This window comes from Musca autumnalis, unplaced genomic scaffold, assembly GCF_047663935.1.
Source record: "Musca autumnalis isolate F117 unplaced genomic scaffold, ASM4766393v1 scaffold_4, whole genome shotgun sequence".
NCBI classification, from domain to species: Eukaryota; Metazoa; Arthropoda; class Insecta; order Diptera; family Muscidae; genus Musca; species Musca autumnalis.
This window is the reverse complement of record NW_027411977.1, coordinates 28,060,930-28,076,715: the sequence shown is the minus strand read 5'-3', so window position 1 is coordinate 28,076,715 and position 15,786 is coordinate 28,060,930. Positions and strand designations below refer to the sequence as shown.

General features: G+C 39.2%; 1 long non-coding RNA gene across 1 annotated transcript; it reads left to right on the top strand.

Annotated features, from left to right (window-relative positions):
• Positions 1-6,543: 6,543 nt before the first annotated feature.
• Positions 6,544-15,572, top strand: LOC141401505 (uncharacterized). Its single transcript, XR_012412390.1, has 2 exons — positions 6,544-7,216; positions 14,132-15,572. It is a non-coding gene; the product is annotated as an uncharacterized lncRNA (long non-coding RNA).
• The last annotated feature ends 214 nt before the right edge of the window (positions 15,573-15,786 follow it).

Below are 15,786 nucleotides of genomic sequence, written 5' to 3'. Positions count from 1 at the left end.
ACATATCAGCACAATGGCAAAATATTGCAAACAGCCGCTAAATCAGTACTTGGATACCAAAGACCTCCACCAAGGAATCCATGGTATGACCAGGAGTGTCGTTCTGCTACCGAAGAGAAAAATGCGACATATAAGGCTACTTTACAATCAGCACGATATCGACGTCGGATGAACCACGAGCTGTATCTGCTTTACAACGACATCAGTATAGATAAACGTACGGAGATGCAACGATTACGTTGGCTAGGCCATATCATAAGAATGAGCGATGATGAACCTGCTAAAAAGGCGTTTAAATACGGCCCATATGGCGGTACAAAGAATAGAAACATATAGGAAAATTTGCAAACTATACATTTTGAGTGACATAGAAAATTACCCTCGGAATCGACTGCGGAGTCTGGAGTCGTGAAGAAAGCCGACTCCAGAGTCGGTGTCGGAGTAGAACTAAAACTGGCTCGAATCCGACACCCTGGTATATTGTGTCATTTCTTTTGACATTTGTCTCTCGTAAAACCTTTTCCAGCAGGATGATGAGCAGGTCACACGAAAGGCTGTCTCCGAAACCCTGGTATATTGTGTAATTTCTTTTGACATGTGCCTCTCGTATAACCTTTTCCAGCAGGTGGTGGGTATCTCTGGTATCCAAGTATGGATTTTGCGGCTTTTTGCATGGAGTAATCTTTTGCCATTTTGCTGATATGTTAGAGAGACGGGGAGTGCTTTCATTAAGCAATTTGGCCAGTTGAGTGGAATATGCTATGGCTATCTGTTGTGTTTGCAGCTTACCAATGTCCAACTGCCATATTGTGTCTGTTCGTGCTTTATTTGCAACGTTTAGACGGGTACGTAGCTTTGCTGCAACATGGTAGTGGTCCGAGTCTATGTTTGCTCCTCGGAACGTTCATACATCCAACACGCCCGATGAATGTCTTCCATCTATCACAACGTGGTCAATTTGATTTCCTGTTATTTGATCTGTAGACATCCAGCTGCCCTTATTAATATCGAGATGCTTAAATCTGATACTGCTAACTACCGTGTTTTTTGCCGTTGTGAAGTCTATCAGCCTTATCCCATTGTCAGATGTTTCGCTATGGAGACGGAATTTCCCTACTGTTTGGCCCGAGATATTCTCCTCTCCAATTTTGGCATTAAAATCGCCCAGAATAATGTTCATGTCAAGGGCAGGACAACGGTCACATGTTTCTTCTAGGCGCTCGTGGATTATATCTTTGGTCTGTTCTCCTTGTTTTAGGTTGGAGCATGAGCGCAGATAAAGCCAATGTTGAAGAATTTTGCCTTTATCCGTATTGTAGCAAGTCTTTCATTCACTGGTGTGAAGCTGAAGATCAGATGTTTTATTTTATTTATTTAAATATTTTTTACAATTAAAATTAGTGGACCTATGTGTAGACTAAATCGTATAGCCCCTTTGGGTACTTCTTCCACAAAAGTTCAAAATGTGCCTTTTTATAGTTACGGTTCCTTTTTTATAGCGATATTATGTTTTTCGTGGAGAAGTTCATACCCCACAGCAGATTGGTCCGATGGTTCTTAAAATTCACAGTGGACACCTAAACTGGCTGGTGCGCACGATAACTATCAAAGAAGTGACTGACAACTATACATTCCTTCAACTACCTTAGCGCTTAAATCGAATTAAAAGTCACTTATCTCATCGGTAAAAATTGATAATATACTCTATTGTCTTGGTGATCCAATACATCTCGAGATAGAGATCTCAAAATGAACCCAATATTTACATGCACTCCTGCATACACCCCCTCACACAAGGCCAACTTAATCCAGTTTTTCGTTTCAGGTATTTTTCCTCGCCATAATTTGAATTTCAATTAATGTTTTTAAATTTTTAATTGCCGCCACTTGCCTATTATGCAACCTATCTCCATTCTCATTTCATTCCATTCACTTGCATCCATTCTTTTTATGGTAAATATTTTCCTATTTAATGGCACTTCATATATTTCAGTGTTTTTTATTCACTCGCATACAGGCACACACATCCGCACATAAGCACACAACTGTTTTAGCTTAAACCCCTCCATACAATCATTGCGCCTGGTAATGAAGAAAAAGATGAAGAAAAAATATCCTATCCATATTACATAAAAAGAACACTTAACATTTGCTCCCAATGCCAAAGATGGAAGCGCCGGGGGACACAACGTTTCTTTCAGAAATTATTCCCCCCTAGTTGATGGGAATGAGCCAAGTGTGGAATGTTTACACATGTCATCAATGTATAAGCTCACATTTCATGGAGTGGCATAACATTCGCCGGAGAACACTTTTATGCAGACTAATGCAATTTATTGCTAAGATTCTTACATGTCTATGAACACATTATGCAAAGTGCCAACATTTGCGTACAGATTCAATCTTTACACAGTCATTGAATGGAATCCATGCCCGCCGCCGCCGCTGCTATCAAACGACTTGCAAGCATTTATGCCGCCTGCTGTTTTTATTTCCAATGTTTGTTTGTTTTTTGCGCCCTTTATGCATTTATTGAAAAGTTGACATTGTATAAATAAGACGGTAATGTTATAAGGTTGCAACCTTGTGGTGATAGGAAATTCAAATGTGAGTTAAAATGAGGTCCGGAGAGCATCATTTTAGAGAGCACCTTAGTGGATTTATTTGTTAGAAGAGGAGAAAGGAGTTGGAAACAACAAATGCCAGGGAATGCCGTGGGAGTAATCCATATTTAATGTTCATTAAAATCTTATTTAAGGAAAAGAAGAATAAGACTTACCAAAAATAAATTCTTATTGATCCTGCTGATAGATCAAGATGATGAGAAATTTCCAAATTTTCAAGAATACCAGATCTTTCGAATGTCTTGCCAAAGTTTGACCTTAAGAAAATACGTTAAGTAAATATCTTATTTCATCACACTCTAATATCCGCATAGTCTTTGAAGTATTCGACACTTTTGTGAGAAAATTGCAATATAAGTAAAGCACCCTCTTCACCAACTCCCTCCCTCTCGCTCCTACCATGTCTCTCCCATTGTGACACTGTAACATTTTAAATGTTTATGCTTGTTTTCTGCTTGTTAATAATTAAATTACATTTGGCATTAACATCATCTTGAGAGTTGCAAGTATACCTTGTGCGTGCAACATCTAAAGCGGCAGACTATCATTGCCGTTGCTCTCAACCCTGTTGCATGCATCACTGACACAAATGCGACACCTTAACAAGTTTACTTTGAAATAGCGGGTGACATTTAAAATGTTGATTGCTTCTCGGCCCATTTATGTGCGCTTAGACATTCTGCATTATTTTATAATGAGCTGCAATGGGATTCCGTGAGTAAAGAGTGGAAAAGGAAAAGACAAATTTTAGACATAATGGCATCTTTAAAAGACTTTTTGCATTTTTTTATTTTTTTTTTTAATGTTAGATAAGGATTTTTATATTATGGGCATTTAAATATTAAAACCTGAAAGGAGCACATGCTTTAAAAATGGAAAAACGATTTGAGAACTTAAACTTAAACAAGTAAAAGGCTATCAGATATACCCTCAGCATATGTGAATTGAAACTTTCATCTACGGACAGACCGAATGTATTTAGAGTTTTTTTCAGAATTTTGTGAACCTTTTTGGACATTTTAACCAGCCGAAAAAATATGGGCTAGGATTATAGTTCAAAAGTGTTGCGGAGAAGGTACTAAAAGGAATGGTCCGACATAGTCCATTGTGGAAGTGGATCTTATTTTGCGAGTCATATCTCTTCGATAGATATCGCACCCACCAGTCATTTCAGAAAGTCGTCATATAACTTGTGGACCAGTATGCCGGGAAGCATGGACTTCTTCAGGGAAAACGTTATATCGCTGTAAACAGGACCACAACGAATAGAATCGGCATACCTTCCAAAGGATCTTCGAACAGACATTAAACTGTACTTAAACACAAATGTTGAACTTTTGTGGGGGAGGTACCCTAGGGAGAGGGCCGATATGGGTCATTTTAGGAGTTAAACTAAAATTGGACAAAACATTAGGAGATGCAAAGTTTGGACAAAATTGGTTCGGGAGCAGGTCTTAAAGTGAAATTATCCGAAATTTTGTGTGGGAGATGCCCAAAGGAGTGAACAAATATATGCTCTATATTATTAGATATATTAAGAGGTGAAAGTATGGACCAAATCGATCACTCCCTTCAAGAGCTATCGTGCGCACAATTTTAGCGAAAAGTTTTGAACTTTATGTAGGAGGTACCTGAAGGAGTGGACCGATATGGCCCTCTTCGAACTTAAACTAAGTTTGGACAAAATATTACGATGGCCGAATTTTGGACCAAATCGGTTGATCCGTTCGAGAGTTGTCGTGCGCTCCAGTCACCCCACACGGTGGGCGTAGGGTGTTTTTATAGCTTTCCGGCAATTTTCTCAGGAAGTATGGGCTTGCCCTGGAAAAACTTATACCGCCGTAAGGGGCAGCTAATACAAGATATTGAAAAAAGGAAAGCGATCCGAGAGAAGGACTTAAAGTGAACTTATCCGAAATTTTGTGTGGGAGGTACCCGATGGAGTGGACCGATAGAGTCCATATTGGAATCTCATATCATCTGTCTGTTAGAAATTTCACGAAGTGTCAAGTATGGACCACATAGGTTACTCCCTTCAAAAGTTATCGTGCGCACAATTTTTCCTGAAGGAGTGGACCGATGTGGCTCATCTTCGATCTTAGACTAAGTTGGAACAAAATATTACGAAAGCCATATTTTGGACCAAATCGGTTCATTCGTTAGACATTTACCGTGCCCTCCAGCCAGCCCCACAGGCAGACAGGCTGACGGGTGGACATTGCTAAATAGACTCCAAATAGTCTGAAATAGATTTTGTACAAAAATACTTGGGGTCTAAAACAATTATTTCGATCAGGCACATTCTGCCCATATGAACGTGCATATACCCAGCAAAATAAATTGGAAGTAGTGCAATGTAGACTAGTTCTTTCACGGCATGTTTTTATGCAGTTCAAACGGAGTCGTGAAAAAGGCACTCCATTCCTCACATTTTAACCGCATTTGGATGCAATCCAAAGAATCACATCCATTTGTCACATTTTAACAACATCCGGAGGCAGTTCAACGGAGTCGAGAAAAAGGCACTCCGTTCACAATATTTTATTAGCAGTTGTTAGAGATCCCTACATGTACATAAATCAGTTTGTATATCACTACAGGCATAGGAAAACATTTCCAAAAAGAGATAATCGTATTAACATTTCCTAACATTTGTTAATACAAACTAAATAATATTTAATTTGTGAACATTTTTCCGGTAACTCACGAGAAGAAAATTTCCCAATGGAGTGCTGTTGGAGTACATGTCGAAATCTTAACTGGTGATGGGAAGACAATATCAAACCCATTTAGCAGATGAAGCAAAAGCACTTAAGCTTGGATTAAATGAAGAGCGGAGGAGACACACATGTTTGCGAAAGAATTCAATAGAGAATTTTCATAATTTGTGTTAATTTAATAAAGGTATTAATATTTTTGTTTTAAACAAATAATAAATGCATTTTATTTTGTTATTCAACACACGTGCTCTGGACTGCCTCCTATTCTACCCCAAAGGGTCAGTTAAAATGCAGTGCCAAAGGTTCAGTTAAAATGCAATGCCAAAGGGTCAGTTAAAATGCGGTGCAATGGAGTGCCTCTTTCCGGGGTCACTCCCTTGTGAAAATCATGAGTGAAAATGCATAATTTGATGCACTTCCAAATCACTTGTACATATCATTTAACTGCCTCTTTGGAGGCAAACTTTTCACGGTGCTCTTGAAACAACTTTAAATGGAAGGTTCTTACACCTGGGAAGTTTTGGCGGATTCTGAAACTACAATGTTCATAGATAATAAAAAATAATAAAAATCATAGCTACAACATTTTCTTTTGTCCCATTTCGATAGGACTTGCTGCTTCCAAGCAAAATCGTGAAAAAACCCCTAAAAGTGCCGACTTGAACCGCGGTTTTTTTAAAGCGCTCCGGCGTTTATTTTTTGATTTTTCTCATATATGAACATTGTGGATGTAGCATCACACACTATTTTTCGGATAAATCGGATGCCACTGTTTTCGCAAAAACTCGAGTGATGTTTTAGTTTCTTCATTGAAAAGAAAATTATCCACAGAAAACGCGATTTAATCCGCGATATTTTCATAGACATTTTACGCACATTTTTCGGTTTTTGCAGTTGCTGTTTTCACCGTTCTAGTGGATGGATTTTCACGATCTATGATTTATATGATACAGGCCGTCAAAAAACTAAAATATCAACACAATCAAAAAATAGGGGTTTTCGAAAAAATATCGTACTTGTTCACGTCAAAACGTGAACCCATAAATTCCCCTCCATATTATCTCTCAACAAAATATCCAATTTATTATAATGTAAAAACGGCTTATACTTTGTACTAAAGTAATCGATATACTTAATCGCTTTTTGTCTTTCTACTTTTTCCCCTAAGCCATGTTGAAACGTCTATTTCCTTTAGTCTCAGTCTTGTCTTTTTGAATCTATCGATGCATCCAGATCGATACTTGGTGTTAAGCAGAATTAAATAAAATAATATCCACACTGTACTGAAATCAAGTATTTCTTATTTTAGTTTTATTGCTCTTTGCTTTCCATTGCTGTTTTATTTGGTTTGTATTCATATAAAACACAATCGTACAAACAGTAACAATTGCTGAGTCATTTTGTTTCCTCTCCTGATTCTTTGTGACGTCAAACTGTCTATCTGCTAGTCCAAAAGTTCCACACCCCCTACTCCTTGTTCAGTGTTCCTACTCAAACATTTGGTCCACAACGAGCCGGATAACACATAGACAGTTTTCAGCGTCGCCATTCGATAATCCATCAAGTTATGTTTGCATTCTAATCTGTTCACGTGTTTTCAGTTGCTTAAGTGATGCCGAACGGTCTTAACCTTGCTATACGGAACGTGTGACATTATGTATGATTTTTTTCAGAACAAAAAACAAATGAGAAGAAATTAAATATAGCTCAACAAAAAAACGGTTGCGATCGAATAATAAGTGATTTTACTCCTTGGATATGAAAGAACGCTGAATGTAATAACACCTAAACTTGTCCATAAACCGAGGAGATCGAGCTGGTAATTCACAAGCAGTACCAATAAATCCTACATCAAACAGCTGGTCAAACGCAGTAAGTCATAGTCCCAGAATTTAAAGAATATTCTTTTGGATTGATTGGTCACAATTCATGAACGATTGAGTTTGACACTGTGTTTAGTGCATTGAAGTCAAATAGAGAAATTAAACAAAAAAAAAAAAAAAACATTTGCTCCTCTATTGTATGAAGGAAAAGTTCATACACAAGTTTCTTAAATTCGATTGTGTACAGTTTTCACCTGCATAAATTGAACACTGTTAATCTTAAAACAACGTGAGTTCCAACCCAACCTCTGTTAACAGTCGCTAATACCATTAGCAGTCTGCAGCGATCATACATCCCTGCATGCAGAACAAGAACAACACGCTGGCGACACCCTCGCTATATATGTTCGTGTACTTGTCACATCGATGTTAACAACAAACACATACAGATCGATAATGTAATCGAGCTCTATCTATTATCACTCTGTTCAACATTCCACATTTCATGCGCATGACTATTGAGAGGTACCAAATTCTTGTTGCTTACTCAATTGTTTTTTTATTATTTTTCTACTATCGTTCTCCCTCCAAACTTTGAAACCCATGGTTACAGCGAACGGACACAGGCTCTAATATGTCTTGTATTGAAGTTGCTCTTATTGCTCTATTTTAACTATCATTGCACAGGTTCACATAGAGCTCTCTCCTGGCACTTACTCTCTTTCCGAACATTATTTTTTTCTCCTTGAGTGGTACTGTGACAGAGTAACTCAGACCCTCTAGAAATTGGGGCCATAAATTAAAAACAACTATCTATCAGCTGTCACACTCATTTATTTCAATTTATTTTTCTTGTACTCAGCCCTTACACTCTTGAGTGGTCATTGCTAGACTCAACTAATGCAAATTGAAAAGAAGGAGAAATGTTAGAAGAAGAATGTAAACAAACCTTCCATATTCTTTCCAACATTTGCAATAACAGAGAGTTCAATAACCCTTCATCGCTTGGAAATCTCACATATGTTCTTCAGCATTTCCAATGAGCTTCTGTATGTTTTTTATTCTGTATCTTTCTATCTAAATCACAGCAAAGATATTTTCTATACAGTGGCTCATACGTAAACCTTATGCCAAACATTTTTTATCACATTAATAAAATTAATTAATCACGGAGTGAATACTTTCATCGGGAACAAATGCTGATCTTTTTCAAGCTATAAACTTGCTTTAATAACTTACTCCTATTCTTCCACCATCGGCGTATAACCTCCGGAACTGGGGTTAACACAACATCAACTGTTGATCTTCTTTATTTTCGGGTATAACTACTATAGCTAACTTCCATTCCAAGTGGAGGCTTCTCGCTGACTCATTAACTCCAATTACTTTGAACATCACTTTTCTATTGGACTGCAAAAAACTTACATCTTTCTATTGGGCTTATTAGCTATCGTTTCGCACCATTGGCCACTGAATTTATGTCTATGATATACATCTATTAATACACACACATTTTTAGTTTTTTTTCCGTGTTCAAAGTTTCAGACTGAATTACTTTGATAAGAACCTCGTCCGTCATCGATCCTACGATATTCACTAATTTTCATTTCCTAGATCAAGTGCGTTTCGTTGCAAAATGTCACTTGATAAATTTATCCGACTTTGTGATAGGCTAGTGGAATTCGAGGCCTCCATATCAGACTTCCCTGTATCCACACAATCTCTCTTTGATACCCATAAGGAAGAAGTTAGGTCCATATGGGTACGACTGAAGGATGTATACGAGCAGTGTTTAGTAGACCTATGTAACAAAGAAGATGAGGATGAAGAAGAGAAGGAGGATGAGGCTAATATCATAGAGACTGTAAAGGAGAAGTATAAAACTTCGTACGGTACTTATTGTCGGTGTGTCTCCAAACTCACCACTGCTTTCGAAGAGTCAAACCCTGCCGTCTCCTCCCCTCCTAGCCCAAGTCTCAACACCCGTCCAAAGTCGTCTAATCACTTCAATCTTCCACCCATCGAACTCACCACATTTAATGGGGATTACAAGTCCTGGCATACTTTCCGGGACATTTTTACCGCCGTTTGCATAAACAACCCTAAGTTAAGTCCTGTGGAAAGGCTATTTCATCTATGCCAAAAAACTAAGGGTGAAGCTCACGACATTGTGACAAAAAGCCCCCTTACCAATGACGGATTCACTAGTGCCTGGACTAACTTATGTGCGCGGTATGAAAACAAGCGAGTCTTGTTGAATGGTCAGCTAAGAACACTTTTTACGCTGATTCCAATTCCAACCGAGTCTGCTAACTCTATTAAAAAACTGCAAAGAGATATAAACTCCTGTATCTCTAATCTGAAGCTCTACCAAGTCGATACAGAGAGCTGGAATCCCATATTCGTCTACGTATGTTCGAACTGTCTTCCGGAGTCAACCCTTACTCTATGGGAACAGACGCTGAGTGACAAATCGAAAATTCCAAAGTGGTCAGAATTCGACTCTTTCTTGACAAATCGGTACAGAACATTGGAGTCTGTATCCGAAATCAGAAGTTCTTCCAAAACTAAATCTCCTTCTACGTCCAAGGTCAATTCATTCCAAACAAATGTAACCAAAACCAAATGCAAACTCTGCCCACTTGAATTCCATATTATACGGAAATGTCCTAAGTTCCTTAACATGAACTATGAACAACGGCTGGCTGAAATTAAAGCAAACAACTTGTGTTTGAATTGTTTCTCCAGTGCCCACCTCCTCAGAAGTTGTCATAGTAAGCATACGTGTTTTAAGTGTCATAAGCGACACAATACACTGCTTCACAAGGATAATGTAAGTCCAAACTCTAACACCTCTTCACCAAACTCTGGTACTAGAGCCCATGTCCAAAATGTAACTTCCTCTGCAACACCATACGCTTCAAAACACCTTCCCCCCTTACAGTCCACTAATTCTTCCAAAGGTGTCATACAAAACTGTTTCGCAACAAATTCCAAAGGGGTGTTGTTGGGAACTGCCATCGTCAAAATTATCCATTTAGATGTTGCCTATAATGCAAGAGCGTTGATCGATTCAGGTTCCGAGGGAACATTTATGTCCGAAAAGTTGGCAAATTTCCTAAAACTCCCTACAAGTCGTACGGCAGCAAAAATCTCAGGACTAAACAATTCAATTTCCGCTGATGTCCAAAAGAAATGTGAGTTCGCACTGACTTCCAATTACAATGGTAACTTTGAGCTCAATGTTTCTGCATTGATTGTACCTCACCTTTCGAACAATCTTCCATCTCAAACTATAGATTCCGATATCATTTCCATTCTACCTCCTCTCGAACTTGCCGATCCACGATTTTATGAAAGCTGCAAAATAGACATTCTTCTGGGAGCTGATGTGCTTCCCTTTATTATGTTGTCCGGGTGCAAACATCAAATTTGCGGATCCATTTTGGCTCAGGAAACCGTCTTTGGTTGGATCTTGACGGGTCCAGTTCCTAAGGCAAATCCAAAAGTTTCTTCTACTGTGGTATCATATTTCTGCGAAATCTCTTTGGACAAAGAGATTTCACGCTTCTGGGAGGTGGAGAATATTCCACAAAAACGATTGTTGTCCAAGTCCGACAGTTTTTGTGAAGAACTTTATGAAAAGTCCACTACCAGAAACGAGGAAGGTAGATATGTAGTATCCCTTCCATTTAAGGACGGATTTCCGGAAAATCTTAACCTCGGGCAATCCAGAAGCATTGCAATGGCTCAATTTGTCCGCAACGAAAACCGTCTTTCTCGTAATCCGAAATTAAAAAAGGAATACGACGACAATATTGAAGAGTACCTGACATTGAATCACATGTTTCCTATTGAAATGCCAACTCCATCCAAGCTCACATCATGCTATTACTTACCGCATCATGCTGTAATAAAGCCAGAGAGCACAACTACTAAGGTACGTGTTGTGTTTAATGCCTCATCTCCAACGTCCAACGGTTTAAGCCTAAACGATATGTTGTACACTGGTCCAGTGTTGCAACGTGACTTGACAATCCTCATTTTAAACTGGCGTTTGTTTCAGTATGTATTTAACGGCGATATCCAAAAAATGTATCGCCAGATCCAAGTCAATCCCTCTCATTCTCCCTACCAAAGGATCTTATTCCGAAAGAATCCCGAGGATCCGATCAGAGATTTTGAGCTTCGCACAGTTACATTTGGTGTAAACTGTGCTCCTTATCTGGCAATAAGGACAATGTTGAAATTAGCAGATGATGTTCAAACCCGTTTTCCACTAGCTGCCAAAATCCTCAGGACATCTATGTATGTAGACGATGCCCTTGTAGGAGCTCACGACATCCTGTCGGCTATACAAGCTCGAAATGAAATCATCCAAGCACTTAGTTCTGCAGGGTTTATAATGAGGAAATGGACTTCTAATTCCAAAGAAGTACTAAAAGATCTACCTCCCGAAGATTTGTTATACACCGATTTCCTTGAATTTGACGACCGTAGCTCCGCAAAGACTCTTGGGATTAGATGGAATGCGCTATCGGATGCGTTCTTTTTTAGTGTCGTAGCTTTTCCAAATGACTTAGTTTTCACAAAGCGAGTGGTTCTGTCTCAGATATCTAAACTTTTTGATCCAGCAGGATGGCTAGCCCCCTTTATTATACTTGCGAAGATTATTATGCAGAAGATATGGATGGATCGGACTGAATGGGATGCTACGATTTCTCCAGAATCCTTACATCTCTGGAAAACATTTCAGACACATTATCACCGTATTAACGAGATCAGTATTCCAAGATGGATCCAATTTGCCCCAGACGCAGATGTCCAATTCCATGGATTCTGTGATGCATCGGAAGTAGCCTACGGGGCAGCGATTTATGTCCGTGTGGCCTATCCAAATGCAACGTTTACTCACCTCATAACGTCCAAGTCGAAGGTGGCCCCTATTAAGACTATTTCCATTCCACGATTGGAACTATGCGGGGCTGTTCTTCTGGCAGAGATGGTCGATAATATACTTCCACAATTAGACATTCAGAAATTTTCCATATTTTGCTGGACAGATTCCACGATAGTTCTGTCCTGGTTAGCAAAACCACCCTGTATTTGGAATACATTTATTGCCAACAGAGTTTCAAAAATTATCCAGATCATTGATCCTTCACGATGGTTCCATGTGGAATCATTGAGCAATCCGGCGGATCTTGTTAGTCGCGGGGTGTACCCACAAGATTTAATAGACAATAGTCTATGGTGGCGAGGACCGGATTGGTTATGTGCCCCTGTGGAATGTTGGCCTAAGACAAATCCTTCTATCGATTTCGAAGAAGCTCCGGAAATGAAATCAATAAAGGTGCATTTTTCATATTTTGAAGAGTTTGAAGATGTCTTGAACAAATTTTCTTGTTTCTCAAAAGCTATGCGAGTTATCTCGTATATGTACCGCTTCTTTTTTGCAACACACCCTAAATTCCGGTTGAATTACCAGAGGGAAAATCTCACCGTTACATCCAGCGAAATCAATTCCGTACGAGACCGACTGCTATCGTGTATCCAAAAGGTCATATATCCGAATGAGTATTGCGCTCTTAGTAGGAACATGCCAATTTCGTCGACAAGTCCACTACTAAACCTGCATCCCTTCCTCGATGCAGCCGGCGTTATGAGACTGTGCGGTCGTCTGGAATCATCCTCAAACTTATCCTATAGTGAAAGGCATCCAATATTAGTGCCTTATAATTGTCAATATACACGGTTACTGATACACTTTATCCATAAAATAAGTCTCCATGGTGGTAACCAGTTAGTACTACGCCTTGTCAGAACCCATTACTGGATTCCCAAAGTCCAAAATCTTATAAAAAAGGTTATTCGAGAGTGCAAGCCGTGCATTCTCTACAAACAGAGGTGTCAAAAGCAGTTAATGGCTGCACTACCTCCTGAAAGATGCGAGTATTCCAGACCATTTACACATACCGGTCTAGATTTTGCAGGGCCATTTGACCTAAAAAGTTATGCAGGACGATGTTGCCGACTAACGAAAGGCTATGTATGTGTATTCGTCTGCTTCTCCACAAAGGCGGTTCACCTGGAAGCTACCTGCGACTTATCCACTCCATCTTTCCTTGCATCTTTTGGTCGATTTGTCTCGCGACGTGGTTGTCATCTCCATCTTCATTCTGATAATGGCACCACATTTGTCGGTGCCTCCCGCATCCTTGCTAAGGAGTTTATACAAACATCTCACCATGCCATTCTTTCCAGTTATGCACATCAAAACATATCCTGGCATTTTATACCCCCCGGAGCTCCCCACATGGGAGGTCTATGGGAGGCGGGTGTAAAAAGTTTTAAACACCACTTTAAACGTATCGCTGGGGGTCATAAATACACCTTCGAAGAATTTCAAACCTTGTTGTGTAAAATTGAGGCCTGCTTAAATTCCAAACCTCTATCTCCAACTTCCCAAAGTCCAAATGACCTAACTGCCCTCACTCCCGGGCATTTCTTAATCGGGACATCATTGTTAACTCCACTCGATCCAGAAATCCACGAAACTCCAACATCCATTCGAAATCGATGGCAAAAGCTCAAAAGCATTCACCAACATTTTTGTTCACGATGGAAACACGAATATCTGAAGGAACTCCAGAAACGCCATAAATGGAAGAAATCCGAAGATAATATGCAACAGGACATGCTTGTTGTCATTCGTGAAGAGAACCTACCTCCTAATAGCTGGCGACTTGGAAGGGTCCAAAGGGTTTACCCCGGACGAGACAAAAGGGTTCGCGTGGCTGACGTCCTCACTCAAAGGGGTGTAGTAACGAGGCCAATAACTAAACTGGTCATCATCTCAGACTAAAATTTTATGTAACTCCTAAAAGCAAATCTTTCCAAATCCATTCTCTTTATCATATATTCATTTAACTGTTCCCTTATTATATCCTAACTCTACTTACAGAAAATGCCTTCAAAGAAGAAGTACAATGACGTTGTTTCTACTTACAAATTTGCTTGTCGACTCTGTAGGGGAGCCCATGGTCTCAAATCTTGTACCCGATTTCGAAATGCCAATACAATTGAACGTATGCACATTGTGAAGAAGTATGGATACTGCATCAATTGTCTTGCACATAATCACTCACAGGGGGTCTGTTTTACCAGAACCGGGTGTGGGTATTGTGGCCAAGAACACCACTCCCTTCTTCATTCTCACTCCCGGCTTCATAAAGAATCCCTTGGTGATGAAAGCCGCACAAAAACAACACGTACATCAGGGCAGCAAAGTTCAGCTGCGGAGGTTACTACGCCACCATCACAAACTAATCGCGAACCACGCCCAACGACATCATCTTTTACGTCTACCACTTCCCTGACAGCAATTATAAAACATAATGTGGCCACATTGTTACCTACCGCCCTTGCCAAAGTTTACGTTAAGGATGGTGAAAAGTGTGTAAGATGTCTTCTCGATTCTGCTTCTCGCATGAGTAGCATTTCCCAAAAATGTGCTGATGAACTCGGCTTAGTTTGTGTGGGCTTAGACGGTGAAACAATATGCACATTAACTTTATGGTCCATAGCTGATTCAAGGAATAAACTCGAAGTGACATTGAGGGTTAATAACCGCATCCGTACAATAACCCCCAAACAATCTCTTCCGGATTCTGTCACAACAAACTTCTCAAATTTCATTTTGGCCGATAAAACCTTTCACCAAGCTGCATCAGTGGACATAGTCCTTGGCGTCGATGCCTTTTCTCGCCTAATCCGTGATGGTGTCTATATACGCAATGGTCTTCCTACAGCTCAGAGTACAATATTCGGTATTGTTTTATATGGATTATATACCTACTAAAGTACTTTATTTCTTTCCAATGTATACTACAATCGTAATCAAAATTATTGAATTATTTGTATATCCTAAGCATAGCCATAAGAACAATGTTACTCATATAGAACTGAATTTAAACTTGAACTAAAACATATGAATAAATTATGTGCACTTTAGTCTTAGTCCTGGATAAGTTTTCAAATTAAACTTTAAGCTTTTCAATAGACCTTTCAATACGTGCTTAGATTGTTCATCTTCTTTGCAGTATAACACTGCAAGAGGGGGCGGAAATGTTCACGTCAAAACGTGAACCCATAAATTCCCCTCCATATTATCTCTCAACAAAATATCCAATTTATTATAATGTAAAAACGGCTTATACTTTGTACTAAAGTAATCGATATACTTAATCGCTTTTTGTCTTTCTACTTTTTCCCCTAAGCCATGTTGAAACGTCTATTTCCTTTAGTCTCAGTCTTGTCTTTTTGAATCTATCGATGCATCCAGATCGATACTTGGTGTTAAGCAGAATTAAATAAAATAATATCCACACTGTACTGAAATCAAGTATTTCTTATTTTAGTTTTATTGCTCTTTGCTTTCCATTGCTGTTTTATTTGGTTTGTATTCATATAAAACACAATCGTACAAACAGTAACAATTGCTGAGTCATTTTGTTTCCTCTCCTGATTCTTTGTGACGTCAAACTGTCTATCTGCTAGTCCAAAAGTTCCACACCCCCTACTCCTTGTTCAGTGTTCCTACTCAAACAGTACTAAATT